This window comes from Hemicordylus capensis, chromosome 1 (genome assembly GCF_027244095.1).
Source record: "Hemicordylus capensis ecotype Gifberg chromosome 1, rHemCap1.1.pri, whole genome shotgun sequence".
Lineage (NCBI taxonomy): Eukaryota > Metazoa > Chordata > Lepidosauria > Squamata > Cordylidae > Hemicordylus > Hemicordylus capensis.
The window spans coordinates 322721495-322747113 of record NC_069657.1 but is presented as its reverse complement, the minus strand read 5'-3'; the positions used below and the strand labels follow the sequence as shown (position 1 = coordinate 322747113).

At 42.6% G+C, this 25619-nt stretch overlaps 1 long non-coding RNA gene across 9 annotated transcripts in view; it reads right to left on the bottom strand.

Moving 5' to 3' along the window:
* The window catches only part of LOC128341280 (uncharacterized), a 563294-nt gene that overhangs the window by 260614 nt on the left and 277061 nt on the right, over positions 1–25619 (bottom strand). For 8 of the 9 annotated variants that reach the window (XR_008314307.1, XR_008314311.1, XR_008314300.1 and 5 more), the window contains 2 exons: positions 23015–23096; positions 17366–17484 (listed from right to left, as the gene is read on the bottom strand). This is a non-coding gene — a long non-coding RNA (uncharacterized LOC128341280). Of the gene's footprint in view, positions 1–17365; positions 17485–18121; positions 18257–23014; positions 23097–25619 lie in introns of all 9 variants that reach the window. The other variant, XR_008314304.1, reaches the window with a different exon arrangement.

The window sequence follows — 25619 nt, the reverse complement described above, 5'->3', positions numbered from 1 at the left end:
ACTTTTGTCAGTTTTTATTCTGTAAAAGTGTTTCAGTTTTTTTAATGTTGTAATCTGGATAATGTACATAGAGAGAAGAGCTGGTCTTGCGGTAGCAAGCATGACTTGTCCCCTTAGCTAAGCAGGGTCTGCCCTGGTTGCATATGAATGGGAGACCTGATGTGTGAGCACTGTAAGATATTTCCCTCAGGGGATGGAGCTGCTCTGGGAAGAACAGAAGGCTCCAAGTTTCTCCCTGGCAGCATCTCCACGATAGGGCTGAGAGAGATTCTTGCCTGCAACCTTGGAGTAGTCGCTGCCAGTCTGTGTAGACAGTACTGAGCTAGATGGACCTATGGTCTGACTCGGTATAGGGCAGCTTCCTATGTTCCTTGGTACATCACCTAGAGAGACATATATCAGGTGGTATATGAATATCATAAATAAATAAACATGACCAGTTTCAGTGAAGCAAATATAATTAGTAATTTAAACAGTTGTGAACTTTCATTATAGATTTCTTTGGCTTACACACACCAATTACATCTGTGTTTAAGAGGTGATTCCCGTGTTAATTTTTAAAGTCACGGGATATGCTTGCAAGTCACACTCACATCTACTAATGCCACCTAGGAAGAGCTTATATATTCATCTGTTTCCAAGTATGTCTTGGATACTTCCAATCTACAACTGATGGAGTGTTTATTTGCTAAGTGATTTATCTGCTGTACTTTTAAGTGAAGAGTACAATTTAAATGATATTTCTATCGGCTTCAAAACAGAGAGTGCATTATAACATTCAGGTTGAATATTACATTTTTCCCCCTGCAAGAAATCTCTGGTAAATAGTAATTGTCTCAAACATGTTTTACAATGTAACAAAATGAAAATAAGAGAAAATAGGCTGTAAGAGCAGCTCCTCTAATCACGTTAATAGTAGTTCAGTTATGTTTCTCCTAAATAATCTTGTATTACAGAAGAGGGGGCAGGGAAACCTGCACTCGTAGCCATGCATTATACTGGAGGAGATGGAAATTATCATTATTTTCATTCTCTGCTCTCTTCCTGTAAAGAGCTTTCCAATCAGTGAAAGTATATGCAACTGAATAATGTAATGTATAAATACTGTTTTATTGTTAAGACAATTACCTTTTATTCAGCGTTGTTTCTTTCTTTTTCTTTTTTTGAATAAACAGATCCTCTGAAAATTCCAATACAATTTAGGTACAAGTTCGATTTGAAGACTTGGGATTTATTTCAGGGTGTATAAATTATGTCAGGAAGAAATGCACTTGCAGAAATTAAATTATGTCAGAAATACTGACAGATTGTAGTCAGAGCACACTGAAAGTCTCATACTAATAGCAGCCTGTTTCAACTTTGACGCCATCAAAATTACATGTTCGCTGGCTTTTTCTGCAGCAATGATCAGAGCAAAATAAATCATAGCCTTGTTCAAATCAACTCAAGAAGACTAGTGAGAAGCTGAACTTTCAGAGGCAAAAGCAAAATGTAGCTTTGGAGTTAATCATAAGTTACCTTATGTAAACCAAGAACAATATATACTTTATCTTGAGAGCTGTAGCCTTGTAACATATACTGACTATACACATAGCCTCAATCTCCACCAATGAGCTTGCATTGCCCCCTATAGTTGCAATATGTCACTTCTGTGGAAAGGTTTGGGGGGTGGAGTGGAATCATGTGCTGAAAAAATTATCATTTGAGCTTTCATTTATTCCTTGGAAAGAGATATGCTTATAAAGTCGGGGCGGGGGATGAATCTGATTACTCGGTGTGTGTGTTTGTATGAATGATGGTAGAAGTCCCAAAGCACATAAAATAAATAATTAGTACTTATTTTATGAATGGGAGGTTCACTAAAGAAGCTTCCATAAATTGCATCAGATGGTTCTGTTTGTGAGATGTCAGTGATCTCATGAGATGACGCTGTTTCTGCTTTAAAAGAAGAATATAAAGCAGATTGTTTCCTGCTGCATACAGTAACAGAGAAATAGGGCTCTTTTCTTGTTTCATCTAGTATAGTTGCTGCTGAAACTGCTACTACATGGGTGGGACTCAGTTTGGTTGCCATACTGCATAATATAAGAATAGTATAATAAATAATATAATAAATAGTATAATATAATATAATAATAAATAAAATAATAAGTCCCAGGTCCATGGGAAGGACTCAATGTCTGGATAAAACAAACCAGTCAATAACACCTGTCTGACTGTGTAAAATAATAATAATTATTAATAATAATAATAAACACTTGGGCTATACCTGTTATCAGATACACTGCAGGAATAATAGAATGGACCCAGGCAGAGATAGAGATGCTAGATCGTAAGACCAGGAAAATAATGACCATCAATCATGCTCTGCACCCCCACAGTGATGTTGATAGGCTATACCTCTCTTGCAGCTCAGATGGAAGAGGAATGCTGCAAGTCTATCAAACAGTAGAGGAGGAGAAAAGAGGCCTTGAAGAATATATCAAAGACAGTGAAGAAGATGCACTTCAAATGGTCAAGAACGCGAAACTATTCAACACCAAAGAAAGAAAGCAGGCCTACAAGAAAGAACAAATCAAGAACTAAGCAGAAACATTGAAAAATAAGCCCCTGCATGGTCAATATTTGCACAATATAAGTGGAAAATCAAACGTCACCAAGACCTGGCAATGGCTTAAGAATGGCAACTTGAAGAAAGAAACAGAGGGTTTAATACTGGCTGCACTAAGAACAAATGGAATAAGAGCAAAAGTTGAAAAATCAACAACAAGCAGCAAGTGCCGCCTTTGTAAAGAAGCAGATGAAACAGTAGACCACCTAATCAGCTGTTGTAAAAAGATTGCACACACTGACTACAAACAAAGGTATGACAGGGTAGGAGGCTGATACACTGGAACATCTGCAAAAAATACAAGCTACCTGTAGCCAAAAATTGGTGGGACCATAAAATTGAAAAAGTGGTAGAAAATGAAGATGTAAAAATATTATGGGACTTCCGACTACAAACAGCTGCCACACAATACACCAGATATAACTGTAGTTGAGAAGAAAGAAAAACAAGTTAAAATAATTGACATAGCAATACCAGGGGATAGCAGAATAGAAGAAAAAGAAAAAGAAAAAATCACCAAATACAAAGATCAACAAATTGAAATTGAAAGGCTGTGGCAGAAAAAGACAAAAATAATCCCAATGGTAATTGGCGCCCTGGGTGCAGTTCCAAAAGACCTTGAATAGCACCTCAACACCATAGGGGCCACAGAAATCACCATCAGCCAATTACAAAAAGCAGCTTTACTGGGAACAGCCTATATTCTGCGACGATATCTATAACAACTGACAATAAAATTCTGGCATCTCAGGTCCTTGGGAAGGACTCGATGTCTGGATAAAACAAACCAGTCAATAACACCTGTCTGACTGTGTAAACAAGAAATAATAATAATAATAATAATAATAATTATTATTATTATTATTAGGCACTATCTGAGGAAAAATAACAAAAACAGAAGGAACAGAACTGCCCAATGGAAGCAAGATCAAGAACCTGGAAGAAAAAGAACCTTACAAATACTTGGGCATTCTCCAGGCTGATAACATCACACACACTGAAGTTAAAAGAAAAATTGGAAGTGAATACATCAGGAGAGTTAGAAAAATCCTCAAGTCCAAACTCAATGGCAGGAACACCATACAAGCCATAAACACCTGGGCTATACCTGTTATCAGATACACTGCAGGAACAATAGACTGGACCCAGGCAGAGCTAGAGACGCTAGATCGTAAGACCAGGAAAATCATGACCATCAATCATGCTCTGCACCCCCACAGTGATGTCGATAGGCTATACCTCCCTCACAGCTTGGGTGGAAGAGGAATGCTGCTAGTCCATCAAACAGTAGAGGAGGAGAAAAGAGGCCTTGAAGAATATATCAAGGACAGTGAAGAAGATGCACTTCAAATGGTCAATAATGCGAAACTATTCAACACCAAAGAAACAAAGCAGGCCTACAAGAAAGAACAAGTCAAGAACTGAGCAGAAAAATTGAAAAATAAGCCCCTGCATGGTCAATATTTGCACAATATAAGTGGAAAATCAGACATCACCAAGACCTGGCAATGGCTTAGGAATGGCAACTTGAAGAAAGAAACAGAGATTTTAATACTGCCTGCACCAGAACAGGCACTAAGAACAAATGCAATAAGAGCAAAAGTAGAAAAATCCACCACAAACAGCAAGTGCCACCTTTGTAAAGAAGCAGATGAAACCATGGACCACCTAATCAGCTGTTGTCAAAAGATCGCACAGACTGACTACAAATAAAGGCATGACAATGTAGCAGAGATGATACACTGGAACATCTGCAAAAAATATAAGCTACCTGTAGCCAAACATTGGTGGGACCATAAAATTGAAAAAGTTGAAGAAAATGAAGATGTAAAAATATTATGGGACTTCCAACTACAAACAGACAAACATCTGCCACACAATACACCAGCTATAACTGCAGTCGAGAAGAAAGAAAAACAAGTCAAAATAATCGACATACAATACCAGGGGATAGCAGAATAGAAGAAAAAGAAATAGAAAAAAATCACCAAATACAAAGATCTACAAATTGAAATTGAAAGGCTGTGGCAGAAAAAGACCAAAATCATCCCAGTGGTAATTGGTGCCCTGCGTGCAGTTCCAAAAGACCTTGAAGAGCACCTCAACACCATAGGGGCCACAGAAATCACCATCAGCCAATTACAAAAAGCAGCTTTACTGGGAACAGCCTATATTCTGTGACGATATCTATAACAATTGACAATAAAATTCTGGCATCCCAGGTCCTTGGGAAGGCCTCGATGTCTGGATAAAACAAACCAGTCAATAACACCTGTCTGACTGTGTAAACAAGAAATAATAATATCCCATAATAATGGCTAACATTCTACACAGTGTTAATAGGGCATAGATTAGGAGTGCTTCTGGATCTAAAACTCTCTCTGGTTTCTCAGGTTGAGACCGTGGCCAGGAGCACTTTTTATCAGCTTCAGCTTATACATCAGCTACGTCCATTTCTGGAGGTAAATTACCTTAAAACAGTGGTGCATATGCTGGTAACCTCTAGACTTGACTATTGTCCAGGGTACTTAAAAGAGCCCCTTCTTTGGTATGAACCGTGTAGCCTATTAAGATCTTCTTGAGAGGCCCAGTTACAGTTGCCTCCGGCTCATTTGGTGGCGACTCGGGACCAGGCCTTTTCTGTGGCTGTCCCAGGGCTTTGGAATATGCTCCCTGTTTTAATAAGAGCATCTCCTTCTCTGTTTGCTTTCAGGAAAGCCCTCAAAACACACCTGCTTTCTCAGGCTTTTAACTGAAATTATTTAATTTGTTTTTATTTTATGAGATCATTTTTATTTATCTTGGGAAACTTTAACTGGTTGGTTTTATATTTGCTGTATTTTAATTCTGTACACCACCTAGTTCAGTTCATTTCTGTTTCAGTCGCCTAGAGATGTGTACATCAGGCGGTATAAAAATATGATAAATATTATATAAGGTAAAGACTCTTAGCATCTTTGACATGAGGAAGATTATATTCACAGCCATCAATAACCTAACAAGACAATATCACCTACCAATACTACTACTACCACCATCACTAGAGTACTGAAATTCCATTTCTAACCAATTGTTATAAATCAGGAAGATCAAAGAGGGTTGCCAGATAGAGGCCAAGGGAGGGATGAAATCAAAGCCCAACTACTTTTTCTGTACTTATAAACATTATTGAAGCAATTAATTATTCAGCTAATTATTCAGCTAACTAGGAAAGTTCTCATGGGATTCAGTAATAATAAAGCTGTAGTAGATCGTAAGGAGATTTTTTCCAATCACTGTTCTAATGAAACTATGTGAATGCCACAGCAAGTTACAGTATAGAGGAATGATGGGGGGCTGTTCAAGTAATGGTTAAAAATATCTTGTGCCTTTGAATAGTGAAGTCCCTGGATCACAGACACAAAAACAGTAAAAAACAAAATCTTTTTACAATGCTTAAAAAAAAAAAATCCTGAATCATGATTATTCCCAGACGTTCAAAGCACCAGTTTCCTTTTCTAGGTAAATGAGTCTGATATTTGACTTGGGTGTAGAGGAGGTGCTACAGGCTAGAGGACCTGCTAAAAATTATTTTACAACTAATTAAGATACAATCCTACTGAAATGAATTTACATTTTAATTTACATCTGCACTATAAACTTAACTCAGCATTAAACCAATTTAACATTTATGACTTACCCCAAGGAATCATACTGTAGCTTTTTGAGCAGAGCTGAAAAATTCCCTATTCAATATTTCCAGCCTTCCTGACAGAAACTCAAGTCCCAGGATTCCTTGAAGAAGCCATGAGAAACTACAGCAGTTCAGTATAAATCGTACTGGACACTGGCTCTCATTTTAGAGTGTCAGAAAAATAGCTTCTCTCCTACCATTACAACTCCATTTTGCATCCCAAGCCAGGAAGCAGGAATAGGACTGCAACATGAAAAAAGAGATGTCCCCTGTTCCTTTAAGAGATGCACAGAAGATGAAATTTTAGCAAATGCAACTTGTCAAGCAGGGGAAGAAAAGCTGCACCTGCTGAAATTTCTGAATCTGGGCATCTATTAAAGGTACAGGAGATTGTCCTCTTTTCCATATACAGGTTGAGTATCCCTTATCCAGACTGCTTGGGACCAGCAGTGTTCTGGATTTCAGATTTTTCCAGATTTTGGAATATTTGCATAATGAGATATCTTGGGCATGGGATCCAGAGTGCCAAAACAGATGCCAACAGAGCAGGCGCTAAACTGAGCAGGGAGTGGAGGAGGGGGGCTTTCCCTTTTCCCTCTAGCGCCAAAGTAAGAACATCAAAAACATTTAAAAGCTTCACAATAAAAACAGAGCCGCAACTAGAGAGAATTACAGACAAAACCCCTGTCACTAAATAAGTAATTCTGAAATAAGTAAGTTTTGACTGCATGTTTAAAAGCAGCAAAATTGGGAATTTGTGAGCCAGTGAGATGAGGCATTTTGTTTTTTGTTTTTGTTATGGCGTGGTGTCTGGATTTATAAACAACCCCCCTGTCACTAACAGCCTCCTGAAATAAGTAAGTTTTGACTGCTCGTTTAAAAGCAACAAAATTAGGAATCTGCGAGCGAGTGTGTTTTTTGTTTTGTTTTTGTTACGGTGTGGTGTCCGCATTCCAGATTTCGGATGTCTGGATAATGGATATTCAACCTGTATAGCAGCTCTAAGTAAGAAGAACTGTTTCCATGCTGTACCTCCAAGATGTAAAAAAGGTCAGTAACAATGTAGCCCACAGAGCAGTAATTAGGGATGTGCACGAACCTACACATTTTTTACGGGCCTCCGAACAGGTTTGAACACTGGGAGGGATGTAAGTTTGAGGCTCGGGGGGTTGCCGCTTTAAGGGCGGGGAGGATGCACTCTCCCCCCCCCCCCGCCGCTCCCTGCCACCAGTGCTCGTTGTCGATAAAAACCTTTGGGACAGCAGCGTACCTCCCTGCTGCCCCTTCCCCCTCCTCAGCCAGAAGTGGCCAGAAGTACCATGCGTGAGCATGTACGCACATCTGACATGCACGTGTGCGCATGTGACAGGCGCACGTGCACCCGGTACTTCCAGCCACTTCCGGCCGAGGAGGGGAGGTATGGTGCTGCTGTCCCAAAGCCTTTTACCGGCAATGAGCACCGGCAGGGGGAAAGTGGCAGGAGGGGTAAGTGCACCCTCCCCTGCACTTAAAGTGGTACCCCCGCCGCCTTCGAACTCTCCCACCACAGTTCCGTGCACATCCCTAGCAGTAATTGCCCCGTGCACATGCCTTTATATTTACTCTGAAAAGAGTCTACTGCTTCCAGTTCTGACCAAAAATCAACAGAATTTCTGCCTTCAGTAACAATGGGCTTGGGAGTTCTCATTCTATGCTCCCTATATTTTATCACAGAGATAAGATTGAAAAATAATTTTCTATATGTGTTTTTCTTCTGATTGCAAAATGGTGGGCTATATGTTTTACAGTATTCATTGCAATGTTCACAGATATCTACTCTCCTGGGATCCAGTTTAATTTCTTATATATCCATGTCATTTTTCTTTCCTATTAATATTCCCACATGGCAAGTACATTACTTCATGCTGCTGAATTGATTTTCAAGAAGAATCTTCTTTCATATGTTGTTGCTTTTCATAAAACCGTGAAAATTTCACATAAAACTACAAAACTCAGTCTTACAAGGAACCAATAGCAAAGTATGCCTTAAGAGAACCAAATTGTTGGAATGCACTGCCTGAAATATTGTACTCACAAGTATTTATGAACAAATTATTACTGGTTACTAAAGAACCAGTTTAAAATATAGATTGCTGTCACATAATACAGCATATATCAGATTTGGGAGCAAGAAGAATCCAAACAAACACAACCTTTATTTTAATGAGGCAACACTGGTCCAAAAGCATAATTATATTGTTATGCGGGTAGGATGAAGAATTCAAGTACAAGAGACAGCTTCACATTAATATTTTTTCAAAATTATTTATAGGATGTAGTGAGTAACCCCAAACTATGGATCAACTAGGTCTAGGCCTGGTCTCCATGGCAACTGCACTAGGCCTGGCAAGCAGTAGCAGCCTGGTGATTGGTTGTGGGGCTCAACTTGAAGGCCAACCAAATTTTAAAAAGGAAGTTCCCTCTCTTCAGTTGAGTTTGGTTTTGAGTTGTTGGTTTATGGGGTTGTTTGTTCTAGAAGTCAGAGAGAGCGAGCAGTAAGAGGTGCTAGAGTTCACTCTCTCGTTCCAGTCCTTCTTGGTGGGACTGAGAGGACTGGCATGGATGCCTGTAGCTGCTTCATGAGAAAACTGCCAAATGGGTAACATAGAAATAGGAAAACTGTTTAGTTAGAAATTGTTAGGTTCTTTCATTTTCTGTGTGTCTGTGACTCAGTAAGGTGACACTGGTTTCCCACGCTAAACCTTTTATTTTTCTGACCTGTTAGGTTTATTTGACTAATAAAACCCTTTTAATACCTATAAGTGTAGCTGGGATGCTCTATCGGGAGGGGAAGGCTCCCGAGCAACATGTCCTATGAGCCATGGGATCTAGGGGTTACAAATCTCTTTTCCCCAGAAGATCTTTTTAAATATTTCCAATTAGATGGTGGGTGGTCGGGGATTCCTGTTCTATCTAGCCCAGGGTGCCCAAGAGAAGAGGTTATAAGGAATCTATTCCAAACAGAATAGGTGGTGGCGGCAGCAGATATTACCAGCCTGGAAGACCTCTCCCTTCAGTGAGAGTTGGTCCTTCAGACACCCTGCACCCAAGGAGAGGTCAACTCAGTGGGTTGGCAGCGGGGGGCGTGGTCAATACAATAAAATTAATTGCTGCACAAGCCCTTTTATTATGTAACTGTGTACACTGTATGAAGTTGCAACACCAGAAAAAGCACACGGGCAATTCCTGCCTGTATAACTGGAGTCACCAAGTGCTTGTAGCCAAATCAATACTTGCATGCAAAAAATGCCCAACTTCCCCTGAAGTTACCAAGATGTAATGGCTTGCTAAAACTGGTGAGCTCTTCGCCTTCCCCACACTAATGAGCTCTTTAACCATGTCCTCCCACTCTTCATGGATACAGCATTTCTCTGGAGAAACAAATGCCATACCTGAGGAGAGAGTCTCCCCAAGCACAGAAACACTGGGCATCCAAGCTTTCTTGATCACAGGGAGGATCTCTCCCTGAGTATATTTGTCTCTGCAGATAAACACAATGTGTAAAGCAAGCAGCTCCTTTGCTGGGGCAGGGCTGGATGGCATGCTTCTTTTGGCATTGTCTCCATGTACAGCCTACAAAGCTACATAGTGCTGGAAGAGAGCTAAAGTTAATACTGCATCTCAGTGACCTCAGGAAAAAAGAATGTGACTATGTGTTATCCTATATTTTTATAGTGTAGATGTATGAATAACTTGGTTTGTCATGCATTTGAACCAGTTTACCCTGTAATTCTGTGTATCTTTTGCCCATCGTATTCAACATGGTTTACTCCCAGCTAAGCATACAAAGGACAGCAGCCTTACTGCATATAGGATAGTCGCTTCATATTGGTGGTAACAATTGTACCAAAAAAAAAGGGCTTGGCGACTCCACTTCAGTTATGTTTGTTTTTTATGGCTGACATCCAGATTAGTACTATGCTGGAGGAGCAGTGCTTTACACCCACACTAATGCTGCATTATTGTGTGAGTGGGGAGGGACACCTTTTGATATGGGGGGTGATTTTTTATGAACTCCCCTTCCTTGCTCAAATTGCACTGTTTTTCCAGGGAGAGCTGGTGTACCAATTGGGCTTAATGGGTAGACTTGCTCTCCATGGAAAATCAATTCGATGATTCATGAATCAAATCATCAGATCAGCTGGCAGGTGCCAGCTGTTTCAACAATTCAATTTGAGATTTTGCTATTCGGTTCAAAGTGAAATCCGAGCACAAAATCCAATTTGTGCACACCCCTATCAAAATCAACTGCATGTAATGGCATGGTGTTAGGCACTGCTGCACCAGTGCAGTGCTAGTGTAGATGTAAGCCAGTATCAACAGTTTAGCAGATTGTTGATAGAGATTTCAGGCAGGTAGAATCCTACTGGCTCCTCAGATCATTTGATTTTGCTGGGCTTGAAAGCTGTACTATGGTCCCCAGCCATTTGCAAATGCAGCAGAGAGCAATTTTCTATTTCTACGGGTTGCTTGTGCACTGAATAACAAGGTGCCTGAGAGTTATTGCAAGAGGCTCCAGTTTGAGACTCCCAGTGCCTCACATTCACAATGGCAATTTGCTCTGTGTGCCACTGCAGCAACCTGTGGAAAGAGAAGGTTGCTGTCTGTGGCACTGCACTACACCACCACCTCCACTGCAGATGGCTGGGGAGCATAATACAGCCCAGTAGAATCGAATGATCTGAGGAGCCAAGAGGTACTGGGAATTAGGGGTGTGCAGGTCAGAAAAGGGGGGTTTCCAACCAGAAATCTCTTCCCCCCTACTACCAGGAAGAATTGTATTGTGTGGCAAATGCCCAAGGTAGCGTGCTGATTCCCACTCAGAATGGAACAACAATCCTCAGAAGCCCACATGTCCTCCTGGCAGCCACATAGGCTTCCCAGGCTGCCCTGCATCACTCTCTGCCTGCCCCAACCCAAATGCTACTGATAATCACTGTACCACCCAGACTGCCCCACGATCCAATGCCTCCAGGTGGTGGAGGAAAGATTTCTGACATTGGAAATCTCCCTTTTCCGACTTGCACAGCCCTACTGGGAGCTATATGGTGTAAATCAGCCCTGTCAGCAAGATATGACATGTGTACTTATACTCTGTCACCATCATGGCAAACTGCCCCCCACACAATGAAATCAAACTATGTTGGATGGTATCTTCCAAAGTACTTTACAGCAGTTCACAGCCTTCTTCCTGTACTGCTCCTCTACTTTATTCTATTAACTGATCTGCTTTAGTGGGTCCATGTTTAAAAGCTGCCTGATGCTAGATTCCCAAGGGCTGGGCATTTTATGATATCAGAAGACTGTAATCAACCAGTGTAATTTAATTGTTTGTTATCTATGTTGTGCCAATCCATTTACATCTTTAATAGTCAACTTCAGGGATGAAACCACACCTATACACAAATAAGGATTTAAAGGTGAAATGTTTGGCCAAAAAAAAAAAAAAAGCAAACACATGCATATAACAAGAAAACGGGAGAATATAAGAATCCAAGGGTTTCAGTGTGGGATGGGTTATAGGTAGCAGAATAAAATAATATTTAATCTGAAATGAAGCAGCATAATCACTTGTAATAAAGTAAATAAATTGATGAAGAAGCACTGTAGATGGAGAAAGAGAGAAAATGAAGAAATCTGACCAAACAAAGCATTTAGTGAAGTTATTTAGTGAAGTTAGGGAAGCCTAGCCCGGTTTTGCATGCACGTGTGTACTGCTGGGATCGGGCCCAATTCTGGCAGTGCTGCAGCAGCAAACCCACCTAACCTTTTCGAGGTTAGGAAAGCAAGCGCTCCCCTAACCCTGTTTCTGGGCAAAGAGGCACCTTTTAATGTGGTGATTCTCTTTGTTTAGCAGGGGGAGAGTAACTGGCCATATCCACCCCCAGCACAGTACCTCCAGTGGCTGCTGCTGGTGTCTATCTTGTGTTTTGTTTTGTTTTTAGAATGTGAGCCCTTTGGGGACAGGGATCCATCTTATTTATTTATTATTTCTCTGTATAAACCGCCCTGAGCCACTTTTGGAAGGGCGGTATAGAAATTGAATTAATATAATGTAATGTAATGTAATGTAATGTAATAAAGAGCCAGGGTGTGCACCTGTGTCTTTCTCGGCCATTCTGGGCATGTGCGGAGTGCATGCCCAGAACGTCCGAGAAAGATACAGCCGCAGAGACATGGCGGCCATGTTGGCTCCCGGTCCGGGAGAAGGAGAAGAGGGGATCGGGGAGCAGAGGCGGCGGCGGGTCCAGGCCAGCCACGGGGATAGGAGAGGCGGCGGCGGGTCTGGCCCACCCACCAAAAAGAACAGGGGCAGCAGCGGCCGCAGGGAAGGGAAAGACGCCGGGGGTGGGTGGCCATGTGGGCCGGTTAGTCGGCCCGGGCACAGGAAGGCCAGAGGCGGCCACGGGGAGGGCAGATGCGGGCGCGGCGGGTCCAGCCCAGCCGCTGGAAGAGGAGAGGCGGTGGTGGCGGGTTCGGCCCGGCCGCCAAAAACAACAGAGGCGGCGGTGGTTTGGGACCAACCGCGGGGCAGGGAAAGACGGTGGCAGCGGGACCAGCCTGACCGCAGGGGGGGAGGGGGAATACGGCGGAAAAAGACGGCGGCAGCAGGACCGGCCCGACCGCAGAGAGGAGAAAAACAGCGGAGCCAGGATCCGGGAAGAGCAAAACGGCCAAGGCAGTGGAGGAAGCCGGGTGAGAGGGAGAGGGCGGGCCGAGCACGGGGAGAGGAAAGACGGCGACAGAGGCTGCCCTACTAGCGCCCATTATTTTAACGGGCTTAAAAACACTAATATAATATAATATAATATAATATAATATAATATAATATAATATAATATAATATAATATAATATAATATAATATATCTGCCAGCCCTAGCTGCTTGCAGGCTTCCGGTTGGCTTCAGGGAGGGGAGGGGGGATCCCCATAATGCACTACACTTGCACAGTGCATTATGGAAGCTCCAGGAGGCGGGGCAACACAAGGCAATGTGTCTGGCACCCCAATCCTCGAAGCTACTGGCAGCAGCCGGTAATCATCTGGGCAGGCTATTTGCCCACCTGAAGGTAGGAAACAGATCGTCATGGGTGTTGGAAGTGAAGGACTATGCACTGTCTCTTGCTTCAATGACAGTGTAGAACAGACTAGTGAGTCAAAGGGCTAGAGGGTCAAGACATTGGTCATCCCTTCTTTACTGCTCTGACACTATCCCTTGATATGTAGATTGCTATTCTTAGGGACACTTCCTTCCTTCCTGCCACTTCCTCTTCCCTTTCTCTTCCTGTTCCTTCTACCTTGCAACATGCAAGCTCCCCGCTTCCTGCACCATGTGTGCAGAGATGCAGAATCCATCTGCATCCAGCTAGCTAGCTAGATTAGAGATCCTAACTCCTTACTTTCCTATCCAGAATGGAGTTCTCTAATAAATGCCATATATATTGATTTGAAACTATGAACTGACTCCAAGTTACTTTACTCTCAGCATACACGCATGCCTAACCAAATTCCGCTGTGTTGTGCCTCTGTGCACTCTGCTATAATGAAAAAGGGATTCTCTTACCAAAGAGAATTCCCAACAGTGGGGAGGTAGGTTTTTTAAGGCTTCCTCTCCTCTAGCCCTCTTACCCTTTCTCACTGCTTGTGAGAAAGGGATCAGTATATGTTTCATTTAGATGTTGAGAAGAGATCAACATAGTGAAAGGGAGTCTTGGAGCAAATATCTCCTTTGTTCTATATCTTTTAAATCAGGATCTTTCTTATCACATCTGATTCACTGGGCCAAAGAAATGTTAAGTGCCTGCTGATCAATTTGCCATAAAACTATTTTAATTAATATTCATGTATCTTTTCACATGACATTTAGCTAAGTCATCCTACTTTAGCTGAGCTGTGACCAACTGATACCTTCAGGAAAAAAGTAAGTTAGGGAAAGGTTACAGTGTTGTGACTGATGGAAACCTTCAAAATATGAAATTGGGAAGAGAGCATGCTTATCTGTTCTCTCTCTTTCTCAACACAGAGAAGCCATTCACACAACCTACCGGGCAGGTATGGGTAGGCTTCCCAAACATTACCTTCCCCTCAGACAATCATTGTTTTGTTGGTGGGAGCATGCAGCATGCTCCCACTTGATCAGCCATGCTCCATGCAGTGTGGAGCAGAGTGGATTGATCTGAGGACAAAGAGCCCCAGCCTTTGTGGGATTTTCACTATGCACCAAGTGACACGTGCAATGTACTAGGGGATTCCCCCAAGAGGCAGACACTCTAGGGGCCCATCTCTGTGTGTGGCCCAGCTGGGAGTAGCCCATGCTTGCACATGAACAGGTAGCCAGGGTAAGGAAGCGCTCACTCCCTTAACCTCAGCTAACAGCTGGGGTAAGCTGAGAGGAAGGCAAGAAAGGAGGCGCCCACACCAGGGGAGAGCATAACATCGGCACCCATGGAGACCAGCTCTGGCCTGTGAGGACTGTTGGGGTAGCCCCCCCCCCACCTTCCCAGGAGTACTGGAAGACCATTGTGCCCTGAGAGGAAGGCAAGAAAGGCCAGGGAGCTGTTGTCCTCAGCTCCTGAAAAGACCAACAGTCTGAGACAACATTCTGTAATTTGCTTCTTTTAATATTGTAAACCGCTTTGGGTGCCTTTGTCAAGGCAGAAAGGCAATATAAAAATGTAGTAAATATATAAATAGCAGGATTAGGTGGTGCTGCCCTGCTGCGATCGGGCCCAATCCCGGCAGTTCTCATGTGCAGCCTAACCTGGGCTGGGCGTCCCTAGTCCGGATTAGGCTGCATGTGAGAACAACCTCAGAATATCTTTAAACAATAAAGTGAATCTTCTGTCAAGGTTTCCTTCTCAGTTTCAAAAAAGCTTTCAATAAGTTACTACAATGAGGAAGTTCTAGGTTACAATGCTACCGTATAGAAGTGCAAAACATCAGGCCACAGTATTCTAGCTAAAAATATCTCTTGACTCAGCCCTTCAGGTATCACTTCAGCTGCTTTGCTTTCACAACTTCAGTAGCTCTGATATAACAGAGGGAGTGATTCAGCATTTCTTTCCCTCACATGAACTTGATCTGAGACAAATACTTTAATCTGCAACAGGAGGTTTGGGGCCAGAGAGTCAACCTGGCAGAAGAATTACAAAAATCTTTGATTTACATTTCTGAGGTCTATAAGAAACTATGGGCTAAACTCAACAGCCACACAATTTATTAACACTAAATAAATGATACCTTGAGGGTTCAGATCAATTGAGTGGTCTATATTATTTCACTAGATAATATAAACTGCTTATAAGATTAGAGAGAGCTGCCCTAGGCTTCTGTTGTGGTCTAGAAAGAGTTGCCGCCTGATAAATATACAAATAGGAGCATTCCAGAACATTTTATTCCTAGTTTAAATATAATGTATATTATGAATTAAAGCAAACATGCCTAAGAAGACACATAAGAAGTCTTAAATAACATAGTTTCAAAAGATCAACTAAGCTTGAATTATTTTGATACCAAAATTAGATACTAAAGATATGCCGAGAGGATGAACTTTACTATTCCTAATGGTCATTGCTTTACCTGGAGATGCACAAAAAACAAGAAGCATGTTCTTGAAGTATTTGGAGAACAGAGAACTATTCACTAAGTACAGATTAACCCTGTTTTCCGTGGGGGTTCCATTCTCCACTACAACTACGGATAGAGTCATAACAACCAATGGGTCTGTGGGAGTAGGTTCTTGGAGGAAGGAAAGGATAAAATCTTGATAAATTACAGAAACAAAGTGCTGTACCATGCTCTGCGGGTCTCCAGATGTCCAGGATTGCCCCCCAAAAGACCTATTCTGCTATTTTCTTTTGGCAAAAAATCCCAGTTTTAAAAGAAAATTGAAAATGAGCAACAAAATGGCTCCTGTCCTAAAAAATGGTGGCCAGAAATGACTGCAGAGGTAATTTCCGGCTACCCTGAAACTGCAGATATGCGAAATGTAACCCTTTTTGTTACACATATCCCAAGACCAGGTGTCAATTACCTGAATGTGGATACACAAAACAGCTGATATCGGATCCATACATAGCGAGCTTTGTCTGTAACAACTTACCAAGGTGGCCATACATTCTGTTGGCAACTTTACAGTGTTTAAACAGGGTTTTGCAGCAAATGTAGAGGGGTAATTTGGATTATCACTCCTCATACACAAGTAAAGGAGATGCCAAGAATGCGTCAGCACATCCTTGAGTGATGTAGGAGCAGGCATGCTTGTGATGAAGAGCATCCCCAGGCTGAGCTTCATGAAAAGAATTTTACCGTACATTTGTATTCAGTCAGAAACCAACTATGGTTGACTCCATGTAGTTGTATGCCCACTGTGACAAGTTTTCATCTACATTTGCCCAACAATAACTTTTTTATTTAGGATGGGTTTGGCACTTGATAGAAGAACTGGATTTTACCACTTATCATTTTCAGCATCATGGGTGCTTATTACCCATCCCAAACTCTTGAGATGAGCTTAAATTAGAAATTTTAGTAACTAAAATGTTCAGACTGAGCCCTGAGAAGGAATTTGTCATATCTCAAAATGTCTACCAATGGCAAGCTACTGCTTACTTATATTCAGAGCACATTTATATAATGGGGTGAAGCTATCCCAGGACAATTAATGTTTTTTAAGGAAATGTGTAGTCAAATTGCATATTTTCATTGTCCTATTGTTGTTGCTCATGCTACTTGGACTCAGAAAAGTGAAATATATATCAACAGAGGAACAATGCATAATACAGTTCCATATGCAAGACTCGATGATTGAATGTTGTCTAAAGCATTAGGTCAATTTGACTCACTCTCTCTCAACTGTCTCCAATCACATCATTGACTACTTCTGTGACATCAACAAGTATACGTTGTTTCTGAATCTCTCTGCCAATCAACTGTTTAAAGTCAGGAGCATTTAAGAATACCTAACTGCCATGTTAGCACACAACAGAAATGACATTTCTTATCATTTCTAAAGAACCATATGTCTGTTTTTAAGAACATACCAGTTCCTATTGCACAGGCCAGTAAGGGTCATTAAGCACCAATGGGTCTCAGAGTCTTTCTTCAGAGTCAATCACATTGTAGACTTCACTAGGGATCTCATTTTCCTTCCATACAAGATCTGCAGGGCAAAGAAGGCAAATGAACTATGAAAAATATAATCACTGCTTTTACAGTTGCTTTTTTGTCATAAAAATTCCATTTATTTAAATTCTATTAAAAAGCACATTTGGCTGCCGAGAGCATAAATATATACTTTTGTTATATTTACAATTTTTCATTCCCTCCCCACAAAAGTCTTTGACATTTCTTTCATTCAACATATTTAAAATAATTTTCATGCCACAAGCTTATGATTTTTTTATGCCACAAGCTTATGATTTTTTTCATGTACATATGTACTGATGAATTACAGCAGATGATTAGACAAATGAACAGCACTCATGAAGGTTAGCATGCAAGATTTTCTCAAGTTCTATATATGGCAAAAAAGCAGAATATTTTACACTTTTCTGTATCCGTGATAGGGCATAGATGATAGGATGGTATAGATGATAGGATTATTTCAATAGATGATAGGATTATTTCAGAAAATTAAAAAAAGCAGACGGAAGGGAAAATTTGACAATTAAAGGGAATTAATTGGTAAACTTGTTTTCTTGTTCCAATAATATCTAATATTTAATGTTAGACCTGATATACATTGTGATTAGAGATTAGAATTCAACAACCCGCTCCAGGGTATCATTCATGTTTACCTTCCTATTGTACTTATATGTTCAGGCTTCCCACTTGGAGCAGTTATGTGTATCTGTGCACTCTCTTTCTCTCTGAAGCAGATGGGAAACACTTGGAAACTGTGGAAGTTGCTCCATGCGCAAAATCCCTGGCATCTGAAGAAAATCTCTGAATTAGAATAACCTACTTTAAATCTTCACAATTGTTGGGATCAGAGATATCAGTTGCTCCAAGTTTAAGAAGTATCCCATATTTTACAAGGATATCAGATACCAGGCAGGGCTATACAACTTTTGACCCACTGTGATTTTTCTGATATACCTTGTTCTAGAGCAATATTTTAGAATGCCTTGGGTTAATGATAGCCCATCCCAAGACTCAGACTGAGCTGGAAGTGCAGGGGAAGTGCTATAACATCAGCCTGTCTGTTGCTGTATGAAGAGAAAGAACCTGAACAGACAGCCCTGCATGTGTTAAGATTCTTCTAAATCGTGAGTATCATTCATAAAGGTTCCTGGTCCTCCCACTACTGTACAGGTGATGAATATGATAAAGAGCCCCCACCCAGAGAGGGACCACAAAACCAAACAAAAAAAGGAGGAAGAAGGGAAAGGACAGACACTAATAAAATTATTCATGGACAGCTTTTGTAGAATTCAGCAGTGACCTATGAAACCAAACACAGCCTACGAAGGGCTCAAGAAACCTCCTGTTCCTGGTGATAGATTTAGACTGCAGAAGTGGAGGAAATGTCAAATACCCTGCAGAACCACAGTACATGAATCAGTGGGCTGTAGGAATGTGTGAACTGGCTCAACCTCAAGCCAGTTCAACATCAAATTTGGCCATCTCAAAGGTTCGCCCCCAGATCACCATCAAGTCGAACCAACCTCCCACCCGGCCAGTCCAGAGGTTCTAATGAAAAGAATGCACCGCCTCAGGTAGGGCACTGCCACAGCTGCAGGGGGGTCTCTGGCGGTCCCCCCTCCCCCGCTGGGCTCCCCTAATGTTATGGACGCCAGAAGTAGGTGAAATATAGGCCTGTGTCTGATTTTATTTTATATTAAGCAATGAAAATAATGCCTGAACTCAAGGTGAACTAGGATGTTGCTCTCCCTGCTCTGAAGGGAGGAGGTGATCCAGCATTGTGTTGTTAAAATGGATATGCAAGGGAACACAAAAGCCAGGCCTGAATGCTGAATGCTACTCATATGCTAAAAATGTGACTTAGGCTGCTCTTTTGTTTCCAGACACTATGTGAATCGTTGTCAATGATGGCTCTGCTATGCCCAAGGTGGGGATATCTCAATTGCTCTCTATAGAGGTTCAACAGAAATCGGCCTGTAGATTTTAATCACACCTCACCGATGCTACAAATGTATTGGACATCTGACACATATATGTTACTTTAAATATAATTACACACTAGATAAGAGGTACACAAGAAATAATGTAATGGCTGTCTCACACCAAATAGATCAATTCTCTTACTAACTCCTCTGAATTTAACACCTTTTGGGGGAAGATGCAATTTGCAGCTCTTAGATGCAGATTTGCTGTGGGCAATGTCCCCGCCCCTCCCTTCTCAGCACACAGTTTGCAGAAGATGAGATTCAGAGATCTCTCTGGACTGGCCAATATCCTGAATAATTAAGATTTTGTTCAGAAGGTAGTAGCAAGTTGTCACCTTTTTGGACACCCAGGAAAAGAGGAGATTTTGAATAGATTCTATTCAAGGATCAAAGAGAAAATACACTATAAGAATGAGGCTTTTAGACAGAGAGTTTTAGCAATCTTTTTGCCTACGGCAAAAACTGCTCACAAGGATCCTACGAGTTTGCTGCTAAGCCGCGGGGCAAAGCAGGAATTCAGGCCATGAACAGAAACTACAGCAATGCCTGAGTTTTGCTGCCCAAGCTGCCGTGATCTGAGCATTGCAACAACTCCTGTCTCAGCCAAGCGCCTCACTTCTTCAGCTGACAAGAAGTCTCTGGTCCTGGGTAAATATGCTGCTCCTTTACAAGTCTTGGGTCCCTCCATCCTTTCCTTGCTCCCTTCTCCCCCCCCCCCTCTTTTCCTCTACTGATCTCCCCGAAACATGCCAGCCCTCAGCCTTCCTCCCCCCCTCTCTTTTCCGTCTGTATCTGAACTGCATTAGGCTCTAGGAAGATATAATTGCACACACATATGTTAGTTAGGCACACGGGTGAATACTGATACTGGTTAGGATGTTCTGTTTAAATACTGTTGCTAATATTGATAGAGGGTTCTGCTTTCTGCTTTGCTAGATTATGTTGTTAGTCTTTATACTCAATAAAGCCAATTGAATCCTTTTGAGTGGTTTGATCTCCTTTCTTCCTTGCATCCAGACCACACATGGTCACTAATATAAAAGAACTTGGTCCAGACCTATTTTGTATACTGGCTAATGAGCATATTTAGTATATAAATCAGGCCTGGTCTGTAACACTAATCTCCAATTGGCCTGGTTTGGGTGGTTTCCCAGCCTTTCCCAGCTTTTTGGCCCGTTCTGGGCCTCTTCGTGCTGGCAGTGGCCATTTTTTAGGACGCTGTGCATGCACACTAGCTATCTGAGTAACCAGGGTGAAATCCAAACTAACACTGAAAACATTTTTGTTTGCCTAAGTTTTTGGTGACATTTAAGGTAGATTCTTGGTATTTTACTGACTACTAGCTGAACCTGCACAGAGCATCTGTGCGGTAGTTCACTTCCTTTTTGGGGTTAGTTGGGAGAATTTGTTTGGCTGGTCTTCCCACAGCTCTCTCACTCGCTCTGTCCCCCCCACAACAGCTCTCTTGCTCGCTCTGCCCCCCCACACCGCCTCTATCGCTCGCTCTGCCCCCCCACACCGCCTCTATCGCTCGCTCTGTCTCTCTCCCCCGCACGCCTCTCTCGCTCGCCCTGTTTCTCCCCCCGTGCCTCTCTCGCTTGCCCTGTCTCTCCCCTGCTCCTCTCTCACTCACGCTGTCTCTCCCCCCGCGCCTCTCTCGCTCGCACTGTCTCCCCCCTGCACCTCTCTTGCTCGCGCTGTCTCTCCCCCGCGCCTCTCTCGCTCGCTCTGTCTCTCCCCGAGCGCCCCCGTGCTTCTCTCGCTCGCTCTGTCTCTCCCTGCGCGCCTCTCGCTCGCACTCTCACCCCCGCGTGCCTCTCTCGCTCGCGCTGTCTCTCCCCCGCACCTCTCTCGCTCGCCCTGTCTCTCCCCCGCGCCTCTCTCGCTCGCGCCATCTCTCCCTCACGCCTCTCTCGCTCACCCTGTCTCTCCCCCATGCCTCTCTTGCTCGCTCTGTCTTTCCCCCGTGCCTCTCTCGCTCGCTCTGTCCCTCCCCCGCGTGCCTCTCGCTCGCTCTGTCTCTCCCCCGCGCGCCTCTCACTCGCTCTATCTCGCCCCCGCGCGCCTCTCGCTCACTCTCTCACCCCCGCGCGCCTCTCGCTCGCGCTGTCTCACCCCCGCGCGCCTCTTGCTCGCTCTGTCTCACCCCCATGTGCCTCTCACTCACGCTCTCTCTCCCACACGCGCCTCTCTCGCTCGCGCTGTCTCTCTCCCCCACCTCTCTCGCTCTGTCTCCCCCTCCCCACGCGCCTCTCTTGCTCACTCTGTCTCTCCCCCCCCATGCCTCTCTCGCTCACTGTCTCCCCCAGCACCTGCCTCTCTTTCTCGCTAGAGTCTGCAGCCACCACCGTGGTCTTTTACACCACGCTTCTTTTACAATATAAAGACAAAAAGGTGTGAAGAATTCAACTATACAGGATGCGGTGGAAATGAAAACAACTTTGTTACTCAGAAGGACTGTTGGAAGGTCTGTCAGAAAGCAGGGAGAAAACCAAGTTTTGAGAGAATAACTGTTTGGAAACCAAGAAAACCCTTTTACAGTGTGGTCTTTTACAGCGTGGGCTGGCCAACTCCCCTCCTCCTGGGTGTGCCAGCCAATCAGGCGCCTCCGCAGCCCAGCCAATCAGCTGGGCTGCTGGGACACATTTTCCCCAGGCACACCTAGGAGAAATATATATATAGATTTTATTTAGTAATTTAGCTGTTTCATTGTGCTGCGGAGATCTGTCACAGACAATGAAATTTTACCAATTCTCTAGTCTCATCTAGCCCTATTAACCCATTATGTTCAACATGTACAATAAGTCTACATGCACATACAGGTCAATGTGCATGTACAGTTATCCATATATTTTGTGCAATGCATGTACGGTACTAGACTTCCTATCTGTAGTCTGTATTTGAAGGGTACTACACCCAGACTCACTTTTAAAATGAATGCATGTACAGTCATTCACATAAACACATGTTTATGTGTACAGACATATGTATGCACATACAACAAAATGCCTGAATAAGGCTTATCTTCTCTACATTCTGGTATGCTGATTCAGTACACTCCAAAAAGATGAGCAGTAAAACAACAACAACCCTAATCTTAAAACAACTCAAATTATCTTAGGACCTACCAGAGAAATCACAGTCCTCTCTGCTTCTCAAGTTCCCTGTTATATTAATAGTAGCTGAAGTCCCCTGCAAAAGCAATTACATTTTAAATTCTCAATGTCCTCTTTCCTTCAGGTATAATGTGGAAAAAAATCAGTCAGCTAACAAACAATGCACAATAGAAAAAAGTTGGATGTATTCCATTGAAGAAAATATCCTTAGATGAAAAGCTTCTGGTTCTTCCACTTAAAAAATAATAATTTAAAAACAAGGTCTATAGAAGAATATTTTAGGCTACATATAGTTTTGGCTTGGTTCCACAAAATGAACTGTAGAATTGCCTCAATTTAATTACTACCCCATGAAGCATTCTGACAGCCCCAATGCAATGCTTAGCAAGCATTTTACCTCAGACAGCTTCAAGATGTATTGCAGCACTGAAATTACAATACGTACCATGACTTGTTCTGTCATCCCACTCTGGGAAAGCAGCAAGCTTGTCTCTTTAATAAGCTGTCTGATATACCACCCATTTCACCTGTAAAAACAGAGGTAAAATGTACGTAACTATAAGTTTGTATTCTAAGCGCATGTATAAAGCTTAATTGTTATAATATGTATGTATACATGTACAATATAAACATATACAAACACACTCAAAACTCCAGGGTTGCATGCTTTCATTAGTTTAACTGGTTGATTAATGAACTGAAGGTTCATTTGCTTAATAAGTAGGGGCCAGTTTAACTGATGGCTCTGCAAGTTAAGGGCATACTTGTTTGAGGATAAGTTGAGGCTCGTAAGTTACTGTAATAAAGCATGATAAAGAAAATGTTAAGAGATTCCTTCCAACGAGTAGTGGCTTTTGTTTATTAAATTGCAAAGTTCCTTCAGTACCTCAAAAGGCATCTATATGGAGCACTTGGTTATATGCCAATGTATTTAAATTTTATCAATTAATTGATTTATTTGTTGGTTATTTGAATCAACAAATTGATTTATTTTAGTCACTGGATACCTCCACATCAGATACTGAAGTAAGTGCGGAGACAAGATCCAAGTCGGCCTGAATACAAGAGATTTCCCCCCACAAAGAATTCATTAAACACATCACAGCGGGTAACAGATGGTTCCAAATTCTGATTCAAGGGAGGAGGGGCACATACTAGCCCTCTCACAACCCCGAACAACTCCGCCGGACGTGAACTTGCGGGTGCAATACGGGCAGAAAAGAATCGCTTCTTTGCCGCATGTATCGCCTGAGTATAGGTCTTCAAATGAGCTCTATGTTGCAGTCTGTCAGATTGAAGCCGAGTCTTTCTCCACCTGCGCTCTAGTCATCTACCTCGCCGCTTCAGCCCTCGTAGTTCTTCCGTATACCAAGGGAATACCAAGGGTTTTGAAGCGGGTCAGAGAGGATGCTTAGGAGCGATCATGTCTACCGCCCCGGTGAGTTGTTTGTTCCAATTCTCCACCAGGACATCAACAGGATCGCTGGCAGAGCCTATGTAGTTGGCAACCTGCATGGGCTCCAGGCGGGACTTCCAGTTGACCTGGATCCCTAGGTCCTGAAGGAGGGTCAACACATAAGGCCCTGCAGCCAAGATTGGGAAACCTCTAGTGGAGGTTTTACACACAGGGCTTCTACCACAAATCTCCTTCAGGAGAGTGTTTGTGCGTTCACACACTAGCCAAACATACCCCAAAGGGCTTTAATCCCTTCTTGCCTTAGTTACATTCCAAACCCATCCAATCATATAGCACTAAACATTCCTAAAACATACATCAACTCACATCTCTCCACAATCATTAACATGATATAAACACCTTCTAAAGCGTGGTGTAGTGGTTAGAGTGCTGGACTAGGACCGGGGAGACCCGAGTTCAAATCCCCATTCAGCCATGAAACTAGCTGGGTGACTCTGGGCCAGTCACTTCTCTCTCAGCCTAACCTACTTCACAGGGTGGTTGTGAAAGAGAAACTCAAGTATGTAGTACACCACTCTGGGCTCCTTGGAGGGAAAGCGGGATATAAATGTAAAAATAATAATTATTAAAAAATAATAATATACTCAATCCACTCATTAAAATTGGACCAAATTGCTGAAGTTACAGTAAAAAGTATATGCCCTATCTATACCTGGAATATTTAATAAATCATTAGACACCCATTGGTTGTCATAATGAACATTTAAAAATTATCACAGTATAATGGGCCCTTTCTCATGATCCAGGCAGGAGGGCATGCAGGGAGGAAGGCTACAAACGCTTACTTCCCCCTGCAGATGACCAGATCCCAGTTGCTGGGCATGTAGATTGCATGCTTAGACTATCAGCTGCTACCTCAGGCAGTGCAGAGTTGCAGAAGCCAGGACGTGTCATCCTGGCCCCCAGGAATCACACAAAACTTGCAAGTGTGCTGCCTTAGCCCTGTCTTGGCTGCTCATGTGAACAGCCTCATTAATTAATTGTACTTCATGAAAGAGATATAGGGTTAAGTCTATGAACAAAAGGCCATCAGTAGGTATTTCTGTAGGCATTATGCAGGAGAATGGTCCTTTCTGCATTGTTTACATATCGTTTATTAAGAGACATACATTTATTTTGTAATAAATGAAACAATGAAACGAAGGGGGCCCATTCTTTGTATTTGTTCTAGTACATAAATGAATGCTAGAGGCACTAATAAGTTCTGAATGTCGGCTATTCACTCATTACTGATTTGTTTCATTCAGAGTAATCAACGTAACCCTTGCAACCAGCCAAAAGGGAGGAAGGGAAAGAGAGGAGAAATGGGATGCTATAGGGAGGAGGGAAAGAGAGCAGAAAGTGAGACGGAAGCTGCAGTTGTCTAGAATTGTCTAGAACTGTGTGTTGCTCAAATGTTGTCTAGTCTTCAGCAGGATCCAACATTATGATAGAGCCGAGGTCCTCGGCCTTTGGTGTCGAGATGTTGGACTACAACTCTCATGGCCAAAGGCCACTGTGCCTGGGGAAAATGGGAACCTCTCAGGGTTGGGAACCCCTGTGATAGGGGATCCTGTGATAGGGCACCCCCTTT